This window comes from Salvelinus fontinalis, chromosome 15 (genome assembly GCF_029448725.1).
Source record: "Salvelinus fontinalis isolate EN_2023a chromosome 15, ASM2944872v1, whole genome shotgun sequence".
NCBI lineage: Eukaryota > Metazoa > Chordata > Actinopteri > Salmoniformes > Salmonidae > Salvelinus > Salvelinus fontinalis.
In genome coordinates this window covers 3,071,668-3,080,116 of record NC_074679.1, presented here as the reverse complement: position 1 = coordinate 3,080,116, position 8,449 = coordinate 3,071,668, and the positions used below count along the sequence as shown (strand labels likewise).

Genomic DNA, 8,449 nt, shown 5'->3' with positions numbered 1-8,449 from the left:
CATGTAAATTAGATATTTCTGTATTTCATTTTCAACACATCTGCAAAAATGTATAAAAACATGTTTTCACTTTATCATTATGAGGTATTGTGTGTAGATGGGTGAGGAAATTCAGTTGAATTTGAAATATAATTTCTAACTGAAATGGAAGCAGGGGGACGTTTATTGCCATGAATCTTGCCAAAACGGTTAAGGTTTAAAATCAGATTTCGTAACTTTGTGGCAGTGCCAGCTAATGACCAGTGCAGAACTGCCTACAGGGCAAGATTCATGACAATAAATGCCAACTTGCGAAATGGAATTGATCCCAACTGTGACCAGCTTTAGTGTTACTGGGATTGTAGAGTTGTAGAGTTGACACACACATTCCACATTATTTCATTATTCCAAAAAATATTATGTATTTTTTTTCAGATATCCGGATAGTTTAAATTCTAATTTATTTGATTGATTGATTGATTGATTGACCACTCAAGTAATCGAATACTAACGTTCGTTCGGATATCCGGATAGCCGTGCTCATTCCTAACACACAGAGTGAAATAAATAAATTTACAAGAAACAATAATGAAGATATTGGATCTTATGCAGGACAAAAGAGTGTAAGATCTTTGTGGTTTTATCATATCGTACATTGCAGTAATTCCCAAAATACCAAATGATTTGTTCTTGGCCATGACTGGACATGTTTCCGTGCTGGATTGCAATTGTTGTTGATTGCTGATTGGAAGAATGGGAGAGGAGGATGCTGATTGGAGGAATGGGCAGGAAGAGGGCGTGGTGTAGAATGTGGACCAGGTGAATCAAAGAGAATAGAGACAGCGGGTGCTGGTTCTTGTCTCAGTAGCCAGAGGTGTGATCCCTTTCTGCTCCTAAATGTAGACCACCTGTGTTAGCAGCTCATATCTGGCACTAGCCATACTAAGCTCAGAGAATGACCTCTTTCTCTCAGTGGGAAAATAACAGTCAGAAAGTGTTCCCATCCAATTTCAGCATTGCTGTATCTCTTTCTCCCTGGTCTATCTGCCTTTCTGTCTATCTGTCTATCTGCCTATCTGCCTGCCTAAGAACTGATCAAGGGGGTGAGAGGAGGGCTTTAGAGATAGGGAGGCTTTCTGACTGTGGAAAAATTAAGAAACAGGAGAGGAGAGAGGTGAGGAGAGGGGTGAGGAGAGAGAGGAGAGGACATGAATGAGGAGAGAGAGGAGAGGACAGGAATGAGGAGAGAGAGGAGAGGACAGGAATGAGGAGAGAGAGGAGAGGACAGGAATGAGGAGAGAGAGGAGAGGATAGGCATGAGGAGAGAGAGGAGAGGACAGGCATGAGGAGAGAGAGGAGAGGACAGGAATGAGGAGAGAGAGGAGAGGACAGGAATGAGGAGAGAGAGGAGAGGACAGGAATGAGGAGAGAGAGGAGAGGACAGGAATGAGGAGAGAGAGGAGAGGACAGGAATGAGGAGAGAGAGGAGAGGACAGGAATGAGGAGAGAGAGGAGAGGATAGGCATGAGGAGAGAGAGGAGAGGACAGGAATGAGGAGAGAGAGGAGAGGACAGGAATGAGGAGAGAGAGGAGAGGACAGGAATGAGGAGAGAGAGGAGAGGACAGGAATGAGGAGAGAGAGGAGAGGATAGGCATGAGGAGAGGACAGGAATGAGGAGAGAGAGGAGAGGACAGGGAGGAGAGGACAGGAATGAGGAGAGAGAGGAGAGGACAGGAATGAGGAGAGGACAGGAATGAGGAGAGAGAGGAGAGGACAGGAATGAGGAGAGAGAGGAGAGGACATGAATGAGGAGAGAGAGGAGAGGACAGGAATGAGGAGAGAGAGGAGAGGACAGGAATGAGGAGAGAGAGGAGAGCAAGGACACAGTTATTCCTGAGATGGCAGCTGGAAACTCTTCCCCCAGAGCTGGATCGTCTGGATTGAGTTCACTACGTCCCTCTAGTCACCTTACGACTAGGATAGCACACACGTATGTACAGTTGAAGTCGGAAGTTTACAAACACCATAGCCAAATACATTTAAACACAGTTTAAACACAGTTTAAAACACAGATTGCCCAATTATTGACATTTAATACCAGTAAAAATTCCCTGTCTTAGGTCAGTTAGGATCACCACTTTATTTTAAGAATGTGAAATGTCAGAATAATAGTAGAGAGAATTATTTATTTCAGCTTTTATTTCTTTCATCACATTCCCAGTGGGTCAGAAGTTTACATATACTCAATTAGTATTTGGTAGCATTGCCATTAAATAGTTTAACTTGGGTCAAACGTTTCAGGTAGCCTTCCACAAGCTTCCCACAATAAGTTGGGTGAATGTTGGCCCATTCTTCCTGACAGAGCTGGTGTAACAGTCAGGTTTGTAGGCCTCCTTGGTCGTACATGCTTTTTCAGTTCTGCCCACAATTTTCTATAGGATTGAGGTCAGGGCTTTGTGATGGCCACTGCAATACCTTGACTTTGTTGTCCTTAAGCCATTTTGCCACAACTTTGGAAGTATGCTTGGGGTCATTGTCCATTTGGAAGACCCATTTGCTAACAAGCTTTAACTTCCTGACTGATGTCTTGAGATGTTGCTTCAATATATCCACAAAATGTTCCTCCCTCATGATGCCATATATTTTGTAAAGTGCACCAGTCCCTCCTGCAGCAAAGCACCCCCCTGTGCTTCACGGTTGGGATGGTGTCTTTGGCTTGCAAGCTCCCCCTTTTTCCTCAAAACATAACGATGGTCATTATGGCCAAACAGTTCTATTTTTGTTTCATCAGACCAGAGGACATTTCTCCAAAAAGTACGAACTTTGTCCCCATGTGCAGTTGCAAACCGTAGTCTGGCTTTTTTATGCCGGTTTTGAAGCAGTGGCTTCTTCCTTGCCCAGCGGCCTTTCAGGTTATGTCGATATAGGACTCGTTTTACTGTGGCTATAGATACTTTTGTACCTGTTTCCTCCAGCATCTTCACAAGGTCCTTTGCTGTTGTTATGGGATTGATTTGCACTTTTCGCACCAAAGTACGTTCATCTCAAGGAGACAGAACGCGTCTCCTTCCTGAGCGGTATGACGGCTGCGTGGTCCCATGGTGTTTATACTTGCGTACTATTGTTTGTACAGATGAACGTTGTACCTTCAGGTGTTTGGAATTTGCTCCCAAGGATGAACCAGACTTGTGGAGGTCTACAATTTTTTTTCTGAGGTCTTGGCTGATTTCTTTTGATTTTCCCATGATGTCAAGCAAAGAGGCACTGAGTTTGAAGGTAGGCCTTGAAATACATCCACAGGTGCACCTCCAATTGACTAAAATGATGTAAATTAGCCTATCAGAAGTTTCTAAAGCCATGACATCATTTTCTGGAATTTTCCAAGCTGTTTAAAGGCACAGTCAACTTAGTGTATATAAACTTCTGACCCACTGGAATTGTGATACAGTGAATTATAAGTGAAATAATCTGTCTGTAAACATTTGTTGGAAAAATGAATTGTGTCAGGCACAAAGTAGATGTCCTAACCGACTTGCCAAAACTATAGTTAGTTAACAAGAAATTTGTGGAGTGGTTGAAAAACAAGTTTTAATGACTCCAACCTGAGTGTATGTAAACTTCCAACTTCAACTGTATATACCCTACCATGCAGTACAGTAGCCTGGCACAGCTCTCCCAACAGTACCATGTGTCTGGCACAGCTCTCCCAACAGTGCAGTAGCCTGGCACAGCTCTGCAAACAATACCATGTGTCTGGTACAGCTCTCCCAACAGTGCAGTAGCCTGGCACAGCTTTCCCAACAGTGCAGTAGCCTGGCACAGCTCTCCCAACAGTACCATGCAGGACAGTAGCCTGGCACAGCTTTCCCAACAGTACCATGCAGTACAGTAGTCTGCACAGCTCTCCCAACAGTACCATGCAGGACAGTAGCCTGGCACAGCTCTCCCAACAGTACCATGCAGGACAGTAGCCTGGCACAGCTCTCCCAACAGTACCATGCAGTACAGTAGCCTGGCACAGCTCTCCCAACAGTACCATGCAGGACAGTAGCCTGGCACAGCTCTCCCAACAGTACCATGCAGTACAGTAGCCTGGCACAGCTCTCCCAACAGTACAGTAGCCTGGCACAGCTCTCCCAACAGTACAGTAGCCTGGCACAGCTCTCCCAACAGTGCAGTAGCCTGGCACAACTCTCCCAACAGTACCATGCAGGACAGTAGCCTGGCACAGCTTTCCCAACAGTACAGTAGCCTGGCACAGCTCTCCCAACAGTACAGTAGCCTGGCACAGCTCTCCCAACAGTACAGTAGCCTGGCACAGCTCTCCCAACAGTACAGTAGCCTGGCACAGCTCTCCCAACAGTACAGTAGCCTGGCACAGCTCTCCCAACAGTACCATGCAGGACAGTAGCCTGGCACAGCTCTCCCAACAGTACAGTAGCCTGGCACAGCTCTCCCAACAGTACAGTAGCCTGGCACAGCTCTCCCAACAGTACCATGCAGGACAGTAGCCTGGCACAGCTCTCCCAACAGTACAGTAGCCTGGCACAGCTCTCCCAACAGTACCATGCAGGACAGTAGCCTGGCACAGCTCTCCCAACAGTACCATGCAGGACAGTAGCCTGGCACAGCTCTCCCAACAGTACAGTAGCCTGGCACAGCTCTCCCAACAGTACAGTAGCCTGGCACAGCTCTCCCAACAGTACCATACAGTACAGTAGCCTGGCACAGCTCTCCCAACAGTGCAGTAGCCTGGCACAGCTCTCCCAACAGTACCATGCAGGACAGTAGCCTGGCACAGCTCTCCCAACAGTACAGTAGCCTGGCACAGCTCTCCCAACAGTACAGTAGTCTGGCACAGCTCTCCCAACAGTACAGTAGCCTGGCACAGCTCTCCCAACAGTACAGTAGTCTGGCACAGCTCTCCCAACAGTACCATGCAGTACAGTAGCCTGGCACAGCTCTCCCAACAGTACCATGCAGTACAGTAGCCTGGCACAGCTCTCCCAACAGTACCATGCAGGACAGTAGCCTGGCACAGCTCTCCCAACAGTACCATGCAGTACAGTAGCCTGGCACAGCTCTCCCAACAGTACCATGCAGGACAGTAGCCTGGCACAGCTTTCCCAACAGTACCATGCAGGACAGTAGCCTGGCACAGCTCTCCCAACAGTACAGTAGCCTGGCACAGCTCTCCCAACAGTACAGTAGCCTGGCACAGCTCTCCCAACAGTACCATGCAGGACAGAAGCCTGGCACAGCTCTCCCAACAGTACAGTAGCCTGGCACAGCTCTCCCAACAGTACCATGCAGGACAGTAGCCTGGCACAGCTCTCCCAACAGTACAGTAGCCTGGCACAGCTCTCCCAACAGTACCATGCAGGACAGTAGCCTGGCACAGCTCTCCCAACAGTACCATGCAGGACAGTAGCCTGGCACAGCTCTCCCAACAGTACAGTAGCCTGGCACAGCTCTCCCAACAGTACCATGCAGGACAGTAGCCTGGCACAGCTCTCCCAACAGTACCATGCAGTACAGTAGTCTGGCACAGCTCTCCCAACAGTACAGTAGCCTGGCACAGCTCTCCCAACAGTACAGTAGCCTGGCACAGCTCTCCCAACAGTACAGTAGCCTGGCACAGCTCTCCCAACAGTACAGTAGTCTGGCACAGCTCTCCCAACAGTACAGTAGCCTGGCACAGCTCTCCCAACAGTACAGTAGCCTGGGACAGCTCTCCCAACAGTACAGTAGCCTGGCACAGCTCTCCCAACAGTACAGTAGCCTGGCACAGCTCTCCCAACAGTACCATGCAGGACAGTAGCCTGGCACAGCTCTCCCAACAGTACAGTAGCCTGGCACAGCTCTCCCAACAGTACAGTAGCCTGGCACAGCTCTCCCAACAGTACCATGCAGGACAGTAGCCTGGCACAGCTCTCCCAACAGTACCATGCAGGACAGTAGCCTGGCACAGCTCTCCCAACAGTACCATGCAGGACAGTAGCCTGGCACAGCTCTCCCAACAGTACAGTAGCCTGGCACAGCTCTCCCAACAGTGCAGTAGCCTGGCACAGCTCTCCCAACAGTACCATGCAGGACAGTAGCTTGGCACAGCTCTCCCAACAGTACAGTAGCCTGGCACAGCTCTCCCAACAGTGCAGTAGCCTGGCACAGCTCTCCCAACAGTACCATGGAGGACAGTAGCCTGGCACAGCTCTCCCAACAGTACAGTAGCCTGGCACAGCTCTCCCAACAGTACAGTAGTCTGGCACAGCTCTCCCAAAAGTACAGTAGTCTGGCACAGCTCTCCCAACAGTACAGTAGCCTGGCACAGCTCTCCCAACAGTACAGTAGTCTGGCACAGCTCTCCCAACAGTACCATGCAGTACAGTAGCCTGGCACAGCTCTCCCAACAGTACCATGCAGTACAGTAGCCTGGCACAGCTCTCCCAACAGTACCATGCAGGACAGTAGCCTGGCACAGCTCTCCCAACAGTACCATGCAGTACAGTAGCCTGGCACAGCTCTCCCAACAGTACCATGCAGGACAGTAGCCTGGCACAGCTTTCCCAACAGGACAGTAGCCTGGCACAGCTCTCCCAACAGTACAGTAGCCTGGCACAGCTCTCCCAACAGTACCATGCAGGACAGTAGCCTGGCACAGCTCTCCCAACAGTACCATGCAGGACAGTAGTCTGCACAGCTCTCCCAACAGTACCATGCAGGACAGTAGCCTGGCACAGCTCTCCCAACAGTACAGTAGCCTGGCACAGCTCTCCCAACAGTACCATGCAGGACAGTAGCCTGGCACAGCTCTCCCAACAGTACCATGCAGTACAGTAGCCTGGCACAGCTCTCCCAACAGTACCATGCAGTACAGTAGCCTGGCACAGCTCTCCCAACAGTACCATGCAGGACAGTAGCCTGGCACAGCTCTCCCAACAGTACCATGCAGTACAGTAGCCTGGCACAGCTCTCCCAACAGTACAGTAGCCTGGCACAGCTCTCCCAACAGTACAGTAGCCTGGCACAGCTCTCCCAACAGTACAGTAGCCTGGCACAGCTCTCCCAACAGTACAGTAGTCTGGCACAGCTCTCCCAACAGTACAGTAGCCTGGCACAGCTCTCCCAACAGTACAGTAGCCTGGCACAGCTCTCCCAACAGTACAGTAGCCTGGCACAGCTCTCCCAACAGTACAGTAGCCTGGCACAGCTCTCCCAACAGTACAGTAGCCTGGCACAGCTCTCCCAACAGTACAGTAGCCTGGCACAGCTCTCCCAACAGTACCATGCAGAACAGTAGCCTGGCACAGCTCTCCCAACAGTACAGTAGCCTGGCACAGCTCTCCCAACAGTACAGTAGCCTGGCACAGCTCTCCCAACAGTACAGTAGTCTGGCACAGCTCTCCCAACAGTACAGTAGCCTGGCACAGCTCTCCCAACAGTACCATGCAGGACAGTAGCCTGGCACAGCTCTCCCAACAGTACCATGCAGTACAGTAGCCTGGCACAGCTCTCCCAACAGTACCATGCAGTACAGTAGCCTGGCACAGCTCTCCCAACAGTACCATGCAGGACAGTAGCCTGGCACAGCTTTCCCAACAGTGAGTGGCAGGTCATACACATGGCTTCAACGATCCTGATCCTAAAACAACCCACGCACTACCCCTCTCTCACTGTAGAAGAAATCTCACGTGCTCTTTTCTATCTACAAACTATAGTCACTCAGACTCAGATACTGAGCATGTTGGCCATCCATCTCACTCTGGCATCGCACGTATACTATAGTTGTGTCCTGTAGAAAAGCTCTACCAAGTGAGCAGCACCCCTGTCTCTAATCTCTAATGGTACCTGAACACCTAGCCCTGTCTCTAATCTCTAATGGTACCTGAACACCCAGCCCTGTCTCTAATCTCTAATGGTACCTGAACACCTAGCCCTGTCTCTAATCTCTAATGGTACCTGAACACCCAGCCCTGTCTCTAATCTCTAATGGTACCTGAACACCCAGCCCTGTCTCTAATGTCTAACGGTACCTGAACACCCAGCCCTGTCTCTAATCTCTCAAGGTACCTGAACACCCAGCCCTGTCTCTAATCTCTAACGGTACCTGAACACCCAGCCCTGTCTCTAATCTCTAATGGTACCTGAACACCCAGCCCCGTCTCTAATCTCTAATGGTACCTGAACACCCAGCCCCGTCTCTAATCTCTAATGGTACCTGAACACCCAGCCCTGTCTCTAATCTCTAACGGTACCTGAACACCCAGCCCTGTCTCTAATCTCTAATGGTACCTGAACACCCAGCCCCGTCTCTAATCTCTAATGGTACCTGAACACCCAGCCCCGTCTCTAATCTCTAATGGTACCTGAACACCCAGCCCTGTCTCTAATCTCTATCGGTACCTGAACACCCAGCCCTGTCTCTAATCTCTAATGGTACCTGAACACCCAGCCCTGTCTCTAATCTCT

The 8,449-nt window shown here is 49.8% G+C and overlaps 1 protein-coding gene across 5 annotated transcripts in view; it reads right to left on the bottom strand.

Moving 5' to 3' along the window:
• The window catches only part of smoc1 (SPARC related modular calcium binding 1), a 272,407-nt gene that overhangs the window by 211,482 nt on the left and 52,476 nt on the right, over positions 1–8,449 (bottom strand). The window lies entirely within an intron of this gene.